This window comes from Schistocerca piceifrons, chromosome 5, assembly GCF_021461385.2.
Source record: "Schistocerca piceifrons isolate TAMUIC-IGC-003096 chromosome 5, iqSchPice1.1, whole genome shotgun sequence".
NCBI classification, from domain to species: Eukaryota; Metazoa; Arthropoda; class Insecta; order Orthoptera; family Acrididae; genus Schistocerca; species Schistocerca piceifrons.
In genome coordinates this window covers 487,745,002-487,766,708 of record NC_060142.1, presented here as the reverse complement: position 1 = coordinate 487,766,708, position 21,707 = coordinate 487,745,002, and the positions used below count along the sequence as shown (strand labels likewise).

The following is a 21,707-nucleotide window of genomic DNA, read 5'->3' as shown; positions in this document are numbered from 1 at the left end:
GAAAATAGTTAATGTCAGTATTATTAAATGACAATGGAAATTCACTATAATGAATCTTACTCACAGAAACAAAAATATTTCCTCACAGATATGACTCAACTTCAAAAAGTAAGTTACACAAAGTAACTTCAACGGAATCCTTCACTGCACTTGAAAGTTATGCAGATACATGACACTATTTTTCAGCATAGTTACCATATCTCTGTACACAACGATCAGACATTTCTACCAACTGTTCAATGATAGAAGTTCGCTCATTGGTGACAGAGTCATTCAAGAACCTCTACGTCAATGTCCTTGTCACTGGAAAAACTCTCCCCATGCCCCTCCCACATCCTTCTCCCCCCCCCCCCCCAGATCCTAGATGTTCTTTCAGCTTGCCCAAAGGATTACATGGATACTGTCATCTGTGGACAATGGTGACAGCCCACCTTCCCTATCTATACCATCCATGTCTGTGCGGCTTTAATCAAATTGTTGGCACCATGTCACTTCTGCTGGATGCAACATTGAATTTGGAACACATACCGCAGGTATTTCATGGTGAAACAGTGTGCAATTTAGATGTTTTGCCCACAAACATTGCATTGTCCTGCATATTTCAACTTTCAAGTACATTTTAAGCTGCCACATAGTTTCATTCCCACATTGTGATGCACCTGTTATCTACAAAAAAAGATGATAGAAAGTCCTTCAAAAAAGCTGTTCAATCCACAGTAAGCATAATCTACACCAACATTTTCTAAAAAAACAACTGAGAGATGTATTTATTCTGTCATATTCCTTGATACATTGAAAGTACAGGAGCTATTTCAATGGGTATTGGTCTTTTCATTTTATGTCATGACACATTATCAACATATCCTCAGTATAATTTTCAGACAGATCATTAAGGATTTACTTTTGGAGTAGTGATTGCACAAATAATGATTATGTGTGTGATCCTGTAGCATCCAAAACAAGTAATTTTTTATTTATATTTCCTAATTACAATATACAATGTGTTTGTTTAAACTGGAATGACCGAATATTTCAAAAAATGTGCATTTTATGAAAAAATGTTCCAGATGAAAAGTTAATATTTTCAAAGAAGATACCATCTGTCAATGCTAAAACTGGCCAATCACCCCTATCCCTTCCCTCCCAAATCGGGGTCAACTTTTTATTTTACAAGGCTACGCCCCCCCCCCCCCCCCCCCACCACACTCATACACACGATTTTATAGCAGATTCAGATTCAACACCAAAAAATACCTAGGCTTTACTTGAAACACCTTTCTCCATTCATCGTAGATGGCAGTGTAATTGACAAATTTCAGTTACGCCATTTTTGCCATTAAGAATTGACTCTTTACCCTTTACATTTCATTTGCAATAAAACTGCCAACTTTTTTGTTCTAAACAACTAATATTTTTGTTAAAAATTTAATTTAATTTTGCAAATCTGATTTTGCAGTAAAACATTTAAAAATAGACATTTAAAGTGTGACAGACAGCACAGATAAAAGTCCTCTTTGAAAACATTAACTTATCATCTGGAAACATTTTCTATACAATATGTGAACAGCTCATCTGTTGCCATCACAGAATCACTTGGAAGATGGAATGGTGCGCCATGATCTTCAACAATGAAAGCAGATACTGCCTGCACTCAAGTGATAGCTGTCTGCATATATGATCAACTTTCCCTATTTAACACATTACAATGTGGAAACTAATTACCATATGAATACCAGACTTGGTAGCATTAATGCCAAGGACATGCAGGAGAGAAATGATGCAGAATCAATTCAATTGAAACACATTTAATGTGCTGCTATGGTATATCATACTATTACATACCGGTACCATTACTGCTACAAAACGGGCTCAATATGGCACCAGAAGAGTCCAGAGGAGCCTGGAAGTGCAGGATTGCATTATGCACAGCAGAACAAAGCATGTTCATAGGTATGCAGGCTACCGCTTTTGATATGCTGTGCTTCAGATGAGCACATGTGTGAATGTTCCTCTGCTAGACCCTGCCCAAAAGATAGCCACACAACCAGAAATCACAGGGAATGACATCAGGTGATCATGCCAGTCAAACATTTGGAAATGATCAACTGATAATTCGATCATTTCCAAGTGTGTTTCGGAGAGGTAGGTGGGCTCCATGATCAATGCATAGTGGGGCCCCATCTTGCATGAAAACTGTTGAGTTCAATGTGTCTCTCCCCTTTAGGATGGGTATGACATGCTGGCAAAGTATGTCGCAGTAACGCTAGCCAGTTACACTGCATATCTTTGGTTCTTGAGTGCCAACCTGTTCAAAAAAGAATGAGCCAATGATATACATATCTGTGAAGCCACATCATAAGGTGACACGTTCACCATACAGAGGAACTTCATTCACAGTGACTGTATGTGAAGATCCCCACAGTCCCATCAGAGAAAAATGAGCTTTGTCTGTCCATAGGATATTCCAGTGCCAGCCCTCATCAACTTCAGTCCTTGTGAGAAAGTGGAGAGCGTACTGTGGTGCAAGCTTCTGTATGATATGGATCTTTGTACAGATACCATTTGAGAATGGTTTAAAGCACCTTCCATACAGTGGACCACTGGATACTGGATGTTCAACTGTCGTGACACAGCACACGCACTGCCTGACAATTGGCAATTATGCGCAGTATTGTCTGCCATAGAAACACTGTTTTAATTAACTACCTATGATGTAACTAGTCATCGGCCTATTCCCAGAGCGATGCCCATTTCTCCAGTTGATTAGAACTTCTTCATCATGCTATACACAGCAGATGAAGAAAGAAAGCCCTTCCATAATCCTTTGAGCCATTGATATTCTCCAAGTGCAGCTGCAGCATAGTTGTGGTTTTGATAATAGAGCTTCACCAGTAATACCCAAGCTCATGTCAACACGTCAACAAATGCACTGTGACTGGTCAGGTGTGTGAGACTATGAATCACTATGACTGATCATGGCATCTACTGGCCATAGAGGTGCTGTGACACATGGAAATCATGCACCCCATACTCTGGACATTAATGCTACCAAGTTTGGTACTTGCATGCTAATTAGTTTCTGTGTTATAACATGTTAAATAGGGAAAGTTCAATTATAACCACGCAGTAGACCTGGTGAGTGCTGTCTCATAGGGGGCATTCATCCACGATACAGTGGCCCCACCCCAGACATTATGGTCTGGAGTGCAATAAGCTACAACTCTTGTTCACCTTTGATGTTTCTGGAGGGCATGCTAACCAGCACTCATTAAATGTAGAATATTGCTAGACAAACTCTTCTGTCATATTTGCAACATGACGGTGATGTGTTGTTCCAACAGGATAATATTCACCCACAAACTGCCTGTGAAACACAATGTGTTCTGCAAAATGTGCAGCAACTTCCATGGCCAGCACAATCTCCAGTCTTGTCTCCAACAGATCATACGTGGAACATGAGGGAATGAGAAGTGACTTGTGTGACTCGTCAATCAACAACTCTTACAGGACTACGTGAACAGGTCTAGCAGACATGGAATAATGTATTCCAGGACAGTGTTCTCCATTAACTGGATGCCAGAGTCAGTATGTGCATTGTCACCCGTGGAGGCTAGGCCACATACTGATATGAGTCTTCCAGCATGGGTCAATACATGGTACCTCAGAACCGCCTGCGCTACTGATCTGTAAATGTAATCATTTCATGTACTCCACATGCACTATTGCAACAATAAATCTTGAGTGAATTGGAAACCTCTAAAAGGGTGTACTAATTGTTTTCTGGCAATGTACATACATGCTTATTTGCTTCATGAAACTGTACAGCTCTTGAAAACATAGTAAGCTGGAAGATCTATATCCTAGAAAATAATTCTCATTTAAAATTATAGCAGTTTTTCATCCATTTATGCATTAATTTCATATAAATCTTTCTGTGTACATTTTCCAAGAGCCAGACTCAGAGTTAATAACTGTAAACATGCTTTAGGGATTTGTTTCCTCTCTCACTACATTACTCAAGATAAATCACTGCACACTGCCTTCCCACTAAACCCCTGGTTAAGTTAATCATATAGTTAAGACCATTACTTTTTTATTGACCTTTTGTTTAACTTCCAAGTGTTTCTGAGACCCAATTTTGTTGACTATCTTCACAACAGTTTTCATAGTTTCCTTCAAATTTAAAAACTTTTCACACACAGACTGCTGGTGTAAAATGCTGTGATACACGAGAAACTATGGAAAACTTTCATCTCCTTGGCACTGAGTAAGAAAATCATTTTTAGAACCTCTTAAGGTGGAGCTCCATCTCTGGTAACATTACAAGCTTGTGGACAAGTATTATTTAGATAGGATAAGTTGCATCACAGCAAAAAATATATCTTCCCCTCTTGTATGCCCTGTCAAAGACATTACTTTCAGAAGTTCTTCTTTGACAATACCGCTTTTTTTTTTAAATCATCCTTACAAAATCTGGCACCAGTACAGAGTCAGTTACATCACTGGGCTCACCTAATTGCATTGAAAAATAATGACACTCAGCCAAGCCTGTCTCCAATTGAGAAAAAACATCATTAGACATTGTTTCAACTCTTCTTGTCATCATTCTCAATGAAAGTTGCAAAGATTCAAAGGCAGACACTATTTATGGCCTGTTTATGAAATTCTGAAACAACTCATCAGTTATCTCTCAAAATGCTTCATTTATGAATTCACCGTCTACCAAAGGGATTCCTCCTCTTCACCAATAGATTCAAAACACAATCAGAAGGAAGTGTAGCAGCAACACTTTTCTCTACTGGTTTTGTGAACAAATGTTGCTAAAAACTTAACTTATTTTTAACTTTATTGATTTTTTTTCTCTTGTTTCAAAGTATAGAGGAAACTTGGCATGAAAGTATCTCTCAATGTTTGTCTTTTTCATAAGTGTAATAATAGCCTGTAGTAGTAAAAAAATGCATGTGCCATTTCTTTCTGTTATGAAAAATTTATGTTCCCATTCAGAACGAAAATGATAAATTTTACCTTTCTTCAATACTTTACTAATTAAGATACTGATGCATGAAGTCATTGCACTACATATCATTTCCTTGATGCAAGATCTCATTTGAAGATCTTATTTATAAAATGGCCCTGATGGCCAAACACAAATTTTGAGATAACATTCAACTTTGGCATGGCAAACTGTGATGATGTTCTTGCAAAGTCTGTCAACATGTATGTGTACTCAATGCTGACAGCTCACACAAACTATCTACAGCATTCTGCCTGCATCCATTCTATGCACATTACACCAGAGAAGTTGGTAGTGCATTATAACAACATCAAACTCACTGAATTCTCCTGACACATACCAAACTATTAATGTGTGAAGATAAACGAAATAATGCAGCAACAAGTAGTGTGCAGGTGGCAGTTGATTGAAATAATGTGACAAATGTGTTTAGAAGTTCAGTTTAACGGTTCAAAAAGATTTCAGACTTGCAGCTGGTCGTCGTAAACTTCACTGCATGATATTTTGGCTGAACAACTCTCAGGAATCTTCAGGTGAGCCAAATGAGGACTGACAAAGACGTTCTCCGCTCTGTCTTATATAGTGTGCAGATAGTACTGCCGCGCATGCATTGCAGTCGCGGAGACAGAAGGGCCACATCGCCCAGAGACAGCGCACTCGCTGGTGGAACTACAATACTCAGCTGCCGTCAGTATTGTCGCTGGCTGCAGCTATCAAAGTTTTCTGGCATCTTTGTCTTGAGCAAATTTTGGAGATGACAGGATTTCATGTATTATTCAATTGGTAACCACTGTCACGGTTCATTAGATTTCCCGCAATGCATATTTCAATGGATTCTTTGATAATGGAGTCCCAAAAAGTTGTTGCTGTGGCCAAAATCATAGTTTTGTCGTACTCCATTGAATGTCCGTTAGAAATACAATGTTCCACAACTGCAGACTTACTGGGTTGCAGTAGGCGAGTGCAACGTAGATGTTCTGTACAACACTCATCCACTGTACATGTTGTCTGTCCTATATAGGCCATACCACATTGACACGGTATTTTGTAAAAATACCCCATTGACATGCTATTTGGTAAAAATACTGTGTGGAAGAGCATTGTACAGAACATCAATGTTGCACTCGCCTACTGCAACCCAGTAAGTCTGCAATTGTGGAACATTGTATTTCTAATGGACATTCAATGGAGTACGACAAAACTTAGATTATGGCCACAGCAACAACTTTTTGGGACTCCATTAACAAAGAATCCGTTGAAATATGCAATGCGGGAAATCTAATGAACCATGACAGAGGTTACCAATTGAATAACACATGGAATCCCATCACCTCCGAAATTTGCTCGAGATGAAGACACCAGAAAACTTCGATAGCTGCGGCCAGTGACAATACTGATGGCAGCTGAGTATTACTGCAGTTCCACCAGCGAGGGCACTGTCACTGGGTGGTGTGGCCGTTCTGTCTCCACAACTGCAATGCATGCACAGCAGTACTATCAATGCACTATATAAGACGGAGCGTAGAATGTCTTCATCAGTCCTTGTTCGGCTCACCTGAAGATGGCTGGCAGTTGTCCAGACAAAATATTGTGCAATGAAGTTTACGACAAGTTGCTGCAAGCCCAAAATCTTTTTGAACAGTTGATTCGCCGGGAAAATTTCAAATTTTATATTAACGAGCACACATATTCAACACTATAAAAAACACATCATTTTTGTTCAATGATTTTTCTTTTACACTCTCAGTATTCATGTGATCTACCAAATAAACAGTCTACCAGTAGATAGCAACTGATGTGTTGTCACCCCTGCTGTACACCACAGCATCATCAGAAAACAACCACAGACTGCTGCTCATTTTATCCATCATATCATTTGTGTACACAGAGAGTAAGATTGATCCTGTCACACTTCTCTGGGACACACCAGACAATATCCTTGTCTCCCATGAACACTCACTTTTGAGAACAATATATGGGGTATTATTACTTATGAAGTGTTTGAATCACTCACATATCTTGGAATCTAATCCATAATCTCAGACCCTTGTTAACTGTCTGCAATGGGGCACCAAGTCAAACATTTTCCAGAAATCTAAAGTATGGAATCTGGCTGTTGCCCTTCATCCACGGCTGGCAGGATGTCATGTGAGAAAAGGGCAAGCTGAGTTTCGCATAAGCAATGCTTTCTAAATCCATGATGATCTGTGAGCAGAAGGTTCTCTGTCTCAAGGAAATTTATTATACTTGAACTTAGAATGTGTACTACAATTCTGCAGCAAACCAATGTTAAGATTACTGGTCTGTAATTTTGTGTATCTGTCCCTTCATGCACTTTTTTCCAGGTGTATGGGATTTTGCACTGGGTGAGAGATGCAAAATAAAGGAAAACTAAGTAAGAGGCCATTGATATAATGTACTGTCTGTTAAATTGAACTTGGATTCCATCCAGATCTGGCAACTTACTTGTTTTCAACACTTTCAGTTGTTATTCAGGGCCAGGAATGCCTGTTACTATGTTCTCCAGGTGGGAATCTATGTGACAGTGAAATAATGGTATGTTTGTATGATTCTACAAAAGGAATTATTTCTTAAGCACAAAATTTAATATTGCAGCTTTCCTTTAGCTATCTTCTGTTACCACACCAGACTGGTTAGTGAGTGATTGGACCTGCACAGCGATTTTACATAGTACCAGAATTTCCTTGAGTTCTCAGCAAGATCTTTTACAAAAGCATGACACTGAAAGTTTTTGTATGCTTTGCACATCAGTCTTTTTGCAGATGTATGACTTTCTACTGACTTTTGCCTCTCATAATTTGTGCATTCTGTTTGGAACCAAGAATGCAATTCCTTAGCATTTTCTGAACAAAGCCCCAGAAACAAGGAGAGCAGGAGAGAATTTGTCACTGTCAGATTAATGCTGTTGTCCAGGAGAAAGTCCAGCCTGAATTTGATGCTACAGATGACACACAGCAGACAACACTTGATTTCTTTCCCTATTGCTCACCATTCCATATTGGCTGCCTTCAGTGGTGCATAGGATTCATCTGTCTGAATGTTCCATAGGAAACACACAACCTTTAGACTAGCAACTCAATGGGCACAAATTTGTCATTAAAGATACACAGTTTTCACTTTTGTTAAGAGCATTATCTGAATTCTAGTTATATTCAAACAGCTGCAAATTAGTATCTCAAATAATTAAAGAAACAGCGAATACTTTCATTTCAAAATCTTATTTTAAAAACTTCATGATGATAAAAAAATTCCACTTTTTTACTCTGGAAAGATATGTAAAACGTACCGTACATGAAAATTATTTTCATATCTTGTTTTGTCAGTTTTATACAAGCATTTATTTTACAGTTCAGTGAAACTGACCATAAATAGTGATAAATTATAAAGCCCTTACTAAAATTATGAATATTGTCCCAAAATATTATCCCCTGTATAAATATCAGACGAATGAGAGACACTTCTAAATGCAGAGCAGGCTAAAACACAACTTTTTTATCAGTTTACTAGTGCACTGTCTCTTTTCCTTAAGAGTTTGACCTATTGTGACCAGGTCTGGTAATACCAGAAACTTCATGGCATGATTTGGCAGTTGTGTTATTTTAATTATGAGAGTGTGTAAAATAGCAGAATGGGACAATGTATTCACGATTTATTGATACCATGTCAACAGTACATTACAGTAGGAACATTGGTCATCATGTAAATTCATTGTAGTCAGTTATCCATTTTATACATCAACATATCTGTACAAAACAAACCCTCTGCAAGACAGATTGCTGATTTCCATTGTAAGTTCAATATACATTATTTGTTACAGGTTGCCACCATAATATGAATGTAAACAGACAGAAACATTTTGATTTCTTGATTTTTTAGGCATAAACCCCATCTGAACAGGTCTTGCAAGTCCCAAGGGTGTTGACTGATGACCAGGTCATCTTTAGTCGGTAAGTGTCATTTGACGCAGGTATGGAGAGACATGTCAGCACAGTGCTCTCTTGGCCATTTCCAGTTTTCATGAATGGAACCACTCCTCTTCTGTCAAGTAGCTCCTCAGTTGGCCTCACAAGGGCTGAGTGGACCCAACTTGCCAACAGCACTTTGCAGATCCCAACGGTCACCTATCCAAATGCTAGCCATGGCCAACAGTGCTTAACTTTGGTGACCTGAAGGGAACTGGTGTTACCACTGTGGCAAGTTTAGGCAGAGAAACAATACTTATATTTAACATAATATTGTAAAAACATGCTAGTAACTTTTAATTCAGCAGAATTTAAAATTAATTAATGTTTTCATGAAATGAACTGTTTGCTCAATTGGATCTGAGTATTTGTGGGAGATAATGCTTACAAAAATGTTACTCTACATGTAAATTGAAATCAGAAGTAAGCTTAATTCATCACTAAACTCTTCAGATTTGTGAAACTTTAATTTTAATTCATAAGAAGCAGGTAATCAACAATGTATGTACTTAATTTTCATTCTTGTTAGTTAACATAAGGCACATGACTAAAACCATGGCAGAAAGGTTTAGATCAGTGTTAGCGCACTTCTGGTTTAGTTCTGTCATGTCAGTTCTGTATGTGTTACGCCACAGTCTGAGTGGTGTAACAAATTGTTACAATCTAACAATGGTGTGCCATTTACATTTATTTGTGATTAGTGTGCCAAAAAAAGTGTCCTGATAATGCAAACTGCATTGCAGGCACTACTATTTAGAGGAGAAATTATTTTATTTTGTAGCCCTGAGTCACACCTCCCACATGGTGCATTGCAAAACATTAAATATTGAAATGCCTGTTGCATTTCAAGTGGGTGCTTTTATTATCATGAGAACTGACAGTAATTATAAGAGAGAAAATTCATTGGCATTGTTTGAATGCAAGTCTTGTCAATTTTGTCTGTGTGCATTGCTATTTTAATAGTTTGCATTTTGCATTTCTGAGGTGCAGACAAGAAACAATATTGATTTCCAAGACGAGTTCATAAAACTAAGTAGAAATCACACACAGACTGGGCAGTGTATCAGACTAATATATGTTAATCTGCCACATAGATTCTGTCAAACTGCATGCCTATGAATTATCATCTCAGTTAAGCGAATGGAATCATGATTTCCTGCCAGAAAGGTCACAGATCATAGACAGAAAAATCTTCTAGTGAAACCAAAGTGATATCTCAGGTTCCCCAAGGAAGGCCTTGTGCCGTTCTTAATCTATATTAATGATTCAGGATAGAATATGAGTCCTCTTAGATTGTTTGCACATTAATTTACAGCTAAAGGGCACGAATTGGTCAATAAATGATACACAAAATTGCAAATTATATGAATGAATACATTGCAAGGAAAGTTATGACAAAAATTCCCAGAAACAGATGTAGTTTCTGTGGGGGGAAAAAAGTAAGTACTGTGATAATGTTACCTATCATAGAGCTTGAATTCATGAGAACACCACAAATGTTTAAAAAAATTAAAATTTGGCAACTATAAATTAACTTCAACTTAGGTAACTTACCAAAAGATCTAAAGTGAGCAAAAGTTATACCTCTCTTAAAAATAGGTAACAACAATATCATGGAAAGACAGATAGCTACCCACCATGTAGAGGACATGATGAATCACAGGTAGGCACAATAAAAAGACTGCTGTACATTTCAGCTATCGGCCAAAAGGCCTTCTTCTGATGTAGAAAATACACATACACATTTACACAAGCACAACTCACATAACAGTCAGAGACGATGGTCATGTTTGTCTGAGGCAAGCTTATGTGAATGTGTGTGTGTTGTCTGCTTTCAAATAAGGCCTTTGGTCAAATGCTTAAAAGTGTAGCAGTCTTTTATTTGTGGCTTGCTATGACTCAACATCTCCTCTACATGACAAGTATCAATCTATCCTTTACATAATATGGTTGTTGTTCCATCTTAGACTACCCATTTTTATAGGTAATTCAGAAGACATAGAAAATTATAAGCCTCTTTCACTGTTGCCACCACTCTAAGAAATATATACAATGAAGTGCCAAAGAAACTGGGGTAAGAATGCGTATTCAAATACAGAGATATGTAAACGGGCAGAATATGGCACTGTGGTCAGAAACGCTTACATAAGATAACAAGTGTCTAGCACAGTTGTGAGATCAGTCACTGCTGCTACAAAGGCAGATTATTGAGATTTAAGTTAGTTTGAATGTGGTGTTATATTCAGCACGTGAGCAATGGAACACAAAATCTCTGAAGTAGGGATGAAGCGAAGATTTTCCCATATGACTATTTCACGAGTGTACCACGAATATCATGAATCTGGTAAAACATCAAATCTCCAACATCTCTGCAGCTCGAAAAAGCTCCTGCAAGAACAGGACCAATGATGACTGAAGAGAATTGTTCAGTGTTACAGCAGTGCAACCCTTCTGCAAACTGCTGCGGATTTCAATTCTGGGTCATCAACAAGTGTCAGCGTGCAAAACATTCAACAAAACATCATCAGTATGGGCTTTTGGAGCCAATGGGCAGCTCATGTACCCCTGATGACTGCATGACACAAAGCCTTACATCTCACCTGGGCCAAACATGTTGCCTGGGCAGACGAGTGTCATTTCAAATTGTATCGAGAGGATGAACGTGTACGGGTATGGAGACAATCCTTAGCCCTGCTTGTCAGCAGGGGACTGTTCAAGCTGGAGGAGGCTCTGTTGTAATGGTGTGGGGCATGTGCAGTTGGTGTGATGTGGGACCCCTGATATGTCTAGATATGCTCCCTACGCTGTAGGACACAGTGTACAGTATTTTCTCTTAAGTTTTTTTTGTCAAGTTAAATTGCTTCAAATATTGTTGCTAAACGTCATTACTAGATATCACTATCACAACTACACTGAATCTGTGGCTTTCCCTGCCCATATGTCACAGAAATAACATGCGCATGTCTTCTGTACTGTGTGCCTGAGAATTTGGGTGTTTTGTTTTGAGTTTCCTGTTGAGATTCTATTTGGTACGGTATACACTAAGGATCAAATCTTGTGTTGAACTATGCATAAACAGAATTGTATGTGAAATGTCAGCTTGAATTCATACAAAAATTTCATAGTGTTCATGTTCCCAATGATTCGGTGATATGTAGATTAGTGAAGAAATTTCAAGAGATTGGATCTTTGTTACATAAATGAAGGCCTAGAGCACCTAGTGTTTTAACCAAAAATAAATCAGACAAGATAGGGGAGGCCTTGGAAAGAAGTCCGGAGTATCTCATCACCATTTGGGACTTCAACATGTGCTCATAGAATTGTGCACAAACTGAAACTGAAACCATACAAAATAATGGTAGTACATCAGCTGAGGAACTCCGATTCTGTTGAAATTTCCTGGCAGATTAAAACTGTGAGCCGGACCGAGGCTCGAATTCGGGACCTTTGCCTTTCGCGGGCAAGTGCTCTACCAACTGAGCTACCCAAGCATGACTCACACCCTGTCCTCACAGCTTTACTTCTGCCAGTACCTTGTCTCCTACCTTCCAAACTGGTAGAGCACTTGCCCACGAAAGGCAAAGGTCCCGAGTTCGAGTCTCGGTCCAGGTCACAGTTTTAATCTGCCAGGAAGTTTCGTATCAGCGCACACTCCACTGCAGAGTGAAAAGCTCATTCTGCTCAGATTCTGTTGCTTGGCATCATTGTTGCAACTGGCTGTTACAGTCTGTGCACAGTGGGGAAGTTAATTCTGAGATACTTTTTTCCCTGATGAAGCATGGCTCCATTAGTTAGAGTACATAAATTCTCAGGGTAATCGACATTGGATTTCCAAAAATTCTTATGAATAATATCAACAACCTCTGCATGATGTGAAAACAGGAGTTTGGTGGGCAATTAGTGCAAGACAAATTACTGGCCCATCTTTTTCCACTAAACAATAACACCAATCTTTTTCCATGAAACAATACATTCCAAGAAGTATGTGAACAATATACTGTGTCCTTTTTTTCAAGAACTAACACCTAACGAAAAGATATGTGGTTATTTCATGCAGGACAATGCAAGACCACACATCGCCAATGCTTCTATGACAGCAGTATGAAGTGTTTTTGATGATAAGATGATTGACTAGCCTCCTCCTTTTCCAGAACTAAATCTGTGTGATTTTTATCCTTGAAGAATGTTAAAAGATAAAGTGTATGCAACCAATTCCAACATGCTAGAAGAGGTGGAAGACAGGGTTCAGCTAGTCATTTCCCAGATTTTGGTAACCGAAGTTCATTGAGCCTTTGTTAATGTGTTCACGAGGTGTCACGCTCCTCTTAGCAAAGAGGGACATCATTTTCAGCACCTATTGTAAATAAAGGTAAACTTAAGTTAAACGAATGGCGATATTGTTTATGATTAACTCAGGGGAAGTGCGTGCGCACGCGCATGCATGCACACACACACACACACACACACACACACACACACACACACACACACACACACACACACACACAAGTCTGGTACTGCAGCAGCCAGCAGATGCGGTGGCAGCAGCTGATGGCCATGCCACATGACCCATCAACCCCTCCTGGGCGTCTTTCAAGACACACTGTAGAATGATTAATAACAAGAAGAGTAGCAAATTAATGATTCCATCATGCATGGAAAACAGGATGCATACAATAGAGACAATACAGTCTCAGATGAAGTGAAATTTTATTTGTAAGCTCCAAAATACATTAATGCAGGAGTTCCTACAGGTAACATAGTAGGATCCTTACTGTTCCAGACAATGTTATATAAAGGGGCAAAAGTTCTCTTTTGTGAATGACAGCATCAATATAATTCCTGATAACACAACAGAAATCCTCGTACAAAAAGCAAATGAAATCCTCAGTGATGCTTACCCTTGGTCAAGAGGCAATAAACTAATTTTGAACAAAAAGGAAAGAAACAGTACAAATTCTGGTTTGAAGAAATTAATTAACACTTTCACCTTAAATGTAGATGATTATTATACAGATAAAATAACGAACACAATTTTTTTAGGGCTGCATGTGGGTTGCCAATTGAAATGGAAAAAGCACATGAGAAGTATGTTGTCAACATATTATGACTTTAGAGTACTTTCACCAGGATGTACAGGAAGTGCCTCATAGTTACAAAGTATTCCTAGCTACACTCATGAAAAAAGTTATGTCATAATTTTTTAGCAGGAAAGTGATCAAAATGTGGTCACAATCAGATAACAGAAAAGGGTTACAAGAATAATGAATTAAAAATAGTAATTCAGCTCATTGTATAAATCAGTTTAAATAGTTGGAAATTCTCACTACATCTACCAATCCATTACACAAGAAAAACATTATTAATTATTTCACTAAGTGTTCCATCCAAAATTCAATATGAAGAAGTTTCTCATTTTCAAAAAAAATGTTTCTTGGTATTGCCAATCTACATTTTATAATACCTTTACTTCTGCACTCTCGATTATTTTACTCTCTAAATAGCAAAACTCATTCATTACTTTGAGTGTCTGATTTATAGATCTCATTCCCTTTGCATCACCTGACATAACTTAACTGCACTCCATTATTCTTGTTTTACTATCATTTATCATATTTTTATAATCTCTTTTCATGGTGCTCTCCATTCTGTTCACCTGATCTACCAAGTCCTTAGTTGTCTCTGACAGATAACAATGTCATGGGAAACCTCAGAGAGTTTATTTCTTCTTGCCTGTTGTGGCAACAAGCACAGACCGGACTTCATACAAGCAAGCTGTATATGAAATACTTCTGTTGTGTGCTAGAATACTGCTGGAACAGCATGCTGCAACGCCATAGAGTACCATAGTGGTGGGCTAAGTTTCCACAAGCCATGACTCAACACTGTGCTTCCTGAGTTACCTACATGACTGAGGCAAACTCCTGTCACAACATTGATGGCCACAGCAACTATAATACACATGGTCAGCTCTTAGCAGCACTTGCATTTGTATTAAGACTGGTTCTGGGGCTTCTGACAATAGCCAACGCTGTGCAGTCAAATGTGGGACGAAAATGCTTCCACTTCACCTAGCATCAGCAAGCTGCTGGTCTGCAAGCCACTACTAGACCTGACAGTTTTGGGTTATGAGCCGGAGCCACACAGTGGTGGGCTCAGCTATGGTGTCTTCATCCAGTATTCCATCACACTTCAAGGGTCCTGGCTTCAGCGCAGGGCATCTGTGTGCCTGAACTGCTATTCACAGCTGTCACTACATAAGGTCACTGACTGCGGGGGAGCCTGCCTTGTGACAGCTTGGACATCTTGTAACGCAGCAAGTTATTACAAGATAACATTCATTGCAGTAAGGCACGCAGCTGTCTAGTACGGTGGCTGCAGGATGGCTACGTTTTTTTTTCCCTCGGCTCACAGCACAGCTGCCACTGCCTGCCGTGTGAACTGCATAGCATAACATTCAGTTGATATGAAGATTCATACCCTCTATGAATCTAAATAATCCATATTAGTTATTATCCGAGTTAGTTCACATTTGGTACACAGCCTTTTGTTATTAATGGAATGATGCTGTCCAAATTTTGGATTTTTATTTATTATAGTTCCAGAGATAAAGAGAATTACCTAAAAGTCCTAAAACCTATGCTAGTTTTTTAAAACCAAGTTAGGAACACTAGCAAATTGACTTTCATTATCATTTGAAGCCATTACAAAATTGTCAGTGGATAAAAATCAATGAATTAGAATTTCCTTTCTAAAACTTCAGTCACTTTGCATTATGTAACACAAAAATCAGTCAAATTTATTATTTGATTTTATTATGTTGTGTGAGTGCATGAGAATGACTGAGAGAGCGTATGTGGGACATATGAATGGTCTTATGCCAGAATGAACAAAGTGACATTCTTTTTTTTAAATTGAGTTCTTCACCATTTTAAGATGATAGGGTTTCATTTTGTCTTATGACAAAACGAACTATCTGGCAACTCACCTCATTTTGTTGCTGTAGCAAGGGATTTCTTTGGCAGAAGGTTGGTACTATTAATTCTCTTATTCCAAAGTGAACCATGCGGCATCACAAGGTGGCTACCACGTTATATAGCTCAGGTGCAAGTTCCCGCACAATGGCAGAAAACGATGATAATTGTGAAGATGAGTTGCTTAGTTCTAGTTCTTCTGATGTATATGAACCTAGTGATGGTGCCTCTCAATCATCAAATGGTAAGTGGATTTTAATAACTAATGATACTTTAGTTTATAGAATAAACTCATTAATTGGAGGTTATGTTGTTTACCTCACATGCCAGAACAAACCATGACCACAAGTAGTAAATCTAAGGTCACTGCACAATCGATAGTGAGTGTATGTCGATATTTCGGCCAGTGCTGCCCTAAATAATGAGGGGAGAGAAAAACTGACCCCATGGAAAGAAATACCTCTTTATTTAGGGCAGGAAATACGATTTAATGTGGAGATGGTTCACTCTGGCAGAAGAGTTCCTGAAAGAATTGTATTTCACATATTCATCAGCTACAAAGTAATGAAATGGAATATCGTAACTTGGTCTCATGATTGGCATTCTTAAGAAATCAGTTTTGAAAATGAATTTGTAGATCTAAGATCTGATTTGTTTTTAAGATGAACGTGAAATTTCTGGCAATAAAAAAAAAAAAAAAAAAAAAGGAAACAGGGAGCAATGGAAGAAAACCCTAAGGAAGAAGAAGCGATATAGTGGGGAAACTTACATTAACAGTAAAAGGGGAGACTGTCCCAGGAAAGACATTTGTTGATTTTAATTGTTCATGTAGACAAAAATGGTGGCAAAAAATAAATTTTGAGGAGAGAAGAAAGTTTTTTGACACATTTTATGGAAGTGGGTCATGGGATGTGCAGACATCAATAATATATGGTTCAGTTAAAAATGTTCCCTTCAAAAGGAAGCTTTCTAAAACCGACAAGAAGAAGTTTTCTAGGAACTTTTATATTCCTAGTGTGGATGGAAATGATGTGAAGTCATGCAAAGAAACTTATCTAAAGAAACAACAGATTTCTGGCAGCAAAGTGCATTGAGCCACAGCCAGAGCAAAGACAAGCTCTATATGTGACCAGTGCAGAAAACATGTACCTCATAATAAAAGTGCTGACTCAGTTATTATTCACATCCATAATCATATTAATAGTTTTCCCAGTACATCGAGTCACTACTGCAGAAGAGATTCATCAAAAAAGTACTTGGACAGTAGACTTAATCTTAGTTTGATGTACAGATTATTCATTGATAAGCTGAAAGAAGAAGATCCCAATGTTAAACCTCCCAGCCAATCAGTGTACGAAAAAGTATTTAGACGAGACTTCAATCTCAGTTTCAAGCCTCCTCAAAAGGATACATGTCAAACATGTGACAGGCTAAACACGCTAATTATAGCAGAGAAGACACTTAGAGCTGGTGAGGCAGACACTGAGAAGCTACAAAGATTAAGAAAGGAGTAGGAATTGCACCACAGGAAGGTTGAAGCTGCAAGAGATTGTCTGAAAAGGGATATGGAGAACTCCAAGACAGCAGATAATCTTACAGTTTTTTCATTTGATTTGCAGAAAGCATTACTGCTGCCAAAATTGACAACAGGTGTTGCATACTATAAATGTCAACTTTCCCACTTTAATCTTGGAATTCATGACTTTAAAAGTGGAAAGGCAGTAATGCATTGCTGTAATGAAAGTACTGCTTCATGGGGAGCTCAAGAGGTAGGCTCCTGTGTATTGAAGTATGTCAAATCTCATGACATTGGTCCAAGCATGGTATTATGGTCAGATTCATGTGGGGGGCAAAACAGGAATTTTAAAATTATGACAATTTGGATGTATTTGGTTCAGAGTGACAAAACTAACATTGAGGAAATTACGCACAAATTTGCTGAACCTGGTCACTTATATCTTCCGAATGACAGTGATTTTGGGGATATAGAGATGAAACTACAGCATTATCCAGAAATATTTGCCCCAGAACAGCTTTATTGTATTATATATTGAGAATGCCAGAGTGAAGAAAGGTAAATATGAAGTTTTAAAAATGGATTGTAGTGGCTTCAAAAGTACTATGCTACTCGAAAAAGCAGTGACTAACAGAAAAGTAAATCTTTCTGGAGAAAAGGTTGAGTGGCTTAGGGTTAAGGAAATGAGATTTTCAAAAGAGAAGCCAGGGATAATGGAGTACAAATACAGCCACAACGACATGGAAGAATACTCTTCAGTGAATTTAAATAAATGCTTAAAAGCTCGCCACTGTTCTCTCAGTCAAATTATGCTACCTACACTGTATCCATTAGGGTGCACTCTACGCCCTGAGAAACTGAAAGATATTCAGAGCCTTCCAATGTATGTACCCCCAACATACCATGAATTCTATAAGGGTCTCAAAATGGCTGAAGTATCAGAAATGAGCAGTGACAGTAATGAAGAAGATAAGTAATGGAGAAGCATAATCATCACCTTAAGTGTATTCCAATGTTCTCTCCTAATTCCAAAAATGGCTTAATAATGCTGTATTACATAAATGCTGAAATTATATCTGTGTGTTTCAGTTGCCAAATAGATCTATATATGAATATAATACAAAAACAAGAAAACTTTACTTTATATTTTGTACTGAAGTGCATTAATGTGATGTGACAACAAAATAACCAGACATACATGTATACGAGGTTTGTCCGGAAAATATGTATAAAAGTTGAATAATGTCTTTATGTTACAAGTTGCAGTCACTGCCAGGTGGGACCACTGCTGTAATCAATCCCATCAATGCTCATTTCGAGTCAGAGCACTCTGCATGAATGTGGGAGTGTGCGGCAGCTTGTTGACAGTTACCCTTTTTCACCTGCCGTCGGCATGGAGCTCTCTCTAATTGAGGAACAGCGCGTCAACATCAAGTTTCTTGCAAAGCTAAGCAAGAATGGCTGTGAGATTTTTGAGTGTTTGAAACAGGTTTACGGAGACAATTCTCTGAAGGAACCAACCATGAACAAGTGGTTAAAAAGGTTCCGGGATGGCCGAGAAGAAGTGAACGATGACCCTCACCCAGGATGCCAGTCGACATCGAGTTCTGATGCAAATGTTGAACGAATTTGGGCTTGTGTTCTTAAATACTGTAGATTGACAGTCAGAATGATTGCTCATGAGCTGTGAGTCCCCAAAACAATCGTTCACGAAATCCTGGCACAAAAATGTGAAATGAAGAAATTGTGTGCGAAAATCGTACCGAAGCTCTTGACACCAGAACAGAAAGCAACGAGGGTTGAGTGCTGTGAGGACTGGTTGGAAGCAGAGGAACGAGGGGACTTTCTCAACCGAGTCATCATTGGAGACGAGTCCTGGTTTTACGAATTCGATGTGGAGCTCAAATCTCAAAGCAAGGAATGAAAACTAGCAGGAGAACCGAGAACAAAAAAGTCACAAAAATCAAGGTCCAATGTGAAGACAATGTTGATTTTTTTCTTTGATTCTAGGGGCATTGTTCACAAGGAATTTGTCCCTCCCGGCCAGAGAGTGAACAGAAATTTTTACGTTGAAGTTCTGACGCGTCTCAGAGCTCGTGCGGCCCGATTTCGACCGGAGTTGGTAAAAGGGGGCAGGTGGATCCTTCATCACAACAATGCGCCCACTCACATGTCACTCGTTGTGCACAAGTTTTTGGCCCGAAGCTCAATCACCGTGACAGACCACCCACCTTATTCACCCAATTTAGCACCGTGTGACTTCTTAATGTTCCCAAAATGCAAAATGGTGCTTCGGGGGCGGCACTTGGAAGATGTGAAAGTCATCAAGGCGGAAACGACACGGCAACTGAACAACATCACAACTGAAGACTTTCAGCAATGTTATCAACAGTGGAAACGGCGTTGGCAGAAGTGTATCGCATCTCAGGGCGAGTACTTTGAAGGAGACCATATTGTAATGTAAAACCTTGTACAAACGAACCATGGGAAAGTTATGTTGCAACCACAATTCAGATGACGTATGCCTGTGTAAGCATGCTTTTGTATAAAAGCAGCCAGAATGGAAGTTAGAGGCAGAATAAGTTTATTTATCAATTTGAAGAATATTTCACACAATGTTAATTACTATCAAATTAGTCACTGGATATGGCAAGATTTGCTGTGAGAATGGTCAGGAAGGAACGTTCTGATTGGTCATTTAGATCAACAGCCAATCAGAATTAAGCTGTTCCTGCGCAAAATGTAAGGATCCTTGTGGGCAGGATAGGCAAATTATGATCAGAAAAGTTGCAGATGAGGTTAAAATTAGAACTGAATCCATTCATTGCATTTTAACAAAACATTTGAACATCAGGGAGATCCCAGAAAAGTTTGTGCCAAAGTTGCTAACAACTGAGCAGAAACAACTTTGTTCGAAGATCATATAGAACACACTGGATACTGTGAACAGTAATCCCACCTTTCTTAACACAGTGATCACTGGTGATGAGTCCTGGGTGTATGAGTACAACCCACAAACAAAGTTCCATGCACTGCAATGGATGCATTCATCATTCCCAAGACCCAAAAAGCGAGGCAGGTTGGCATCTTTTTTTACTAAAATGACATGGTCCACTATGAGTATGCCCCAAAAGGTACCAAAGGAGTACTACCAAGAGATTCTGCAGTGACTTCATGAAGCAGTGAGATGCACATGGCCAGACTCACAGGCAGCGAGCAGGTGTCACCTCCACCATGATAACACACCTGCTCATTGCTCTCAATTAATTCAGAGTTTTTTGCCTGAACACAACATGGCTGTATTTTGTCAACCTCCCTGTTCCCCTGATCTAGCACTGAGTGGCTTCTGGCTTTTGTCTAAACAGAAACAGACTCTGAAGGACACTAGATTTCAGAATGACATTATACAGAATTCAACAGAGCATCTGCATGCCATACCAAAAGAGGCTTTCCAGTGATTCTTCTAGTGGTGGCAGCAGTGTTGGTAGTTGTGTGCAGGCTACTAATGGGGGAATGCTTTGAAGATGACTAGTGTCAAAAAATTGTATGTGAATAAAGACTGATGTTGTACATAGAAGTGGGGTACTTTTTGAACAGCCCTCATGTACAAGGTCTGCTCAAAATATTCCAAAATTCTTTCCACAAAATATTTTTTTACCTTTTACTTATTGTGAATGGTCTTCTCCAAATAATCTCGTCTACAATTGATACACTGCCCCCAAAGCCGTTTCCACTTTTGAAAGCAGTGTTGGTATGCATCTTGGTGGATTGTGCGAAGCACTGTCTGTGACTTTTCTTTTGCTGAATTTTCTTTTATCTTATCTCTCACTGCAAACCTTCATCCTGTCAATGGGGTTTTCAATTTCTGAAAGAAAAAAAAAAAAAGCCTGCAGGGGCCAGGTCTGGAGAGTACAGAGGATGAGGCAACTTTGTTTCTTGTGCAATAGTCATGCACCAATAGCCTGACATGGCCCTCATTGGTAGATGCCACAGGGTGTCCTGAATGAGCATCATCTTTAACCTCCGTCTGATCATTTTAAACCGTGTGTACCATTCCTAACACTGAGTATGGCTTAGTCACTCATCACTGTAGGCTTCCTGCATCATTTGGTGTGTCTCTGTAAAGGTTTCCTTGAGTTTCTCACACAATTTAAATACATGTTGCTCCTCTAACTCTGCCATCTCGAAATCTACAAACTCTGTGACACAACGTTCTACTC

At 38.8% G+C, this 21,707-nt stretch overlaps 1 protein-coding gene across 1 annotated transcript in view; it reads right to left on the bottom strand.

The window, feature by feature from the left end:
• The window catches only part of LOC124798507 (fatty acid synthase-like), a 379,784-nt gene that overhangs the window by 297,558 nt on the left and 60,519 nt on the right, over positions 1-21,707 (bottom strand). The window lies entirely within an intron of this gene.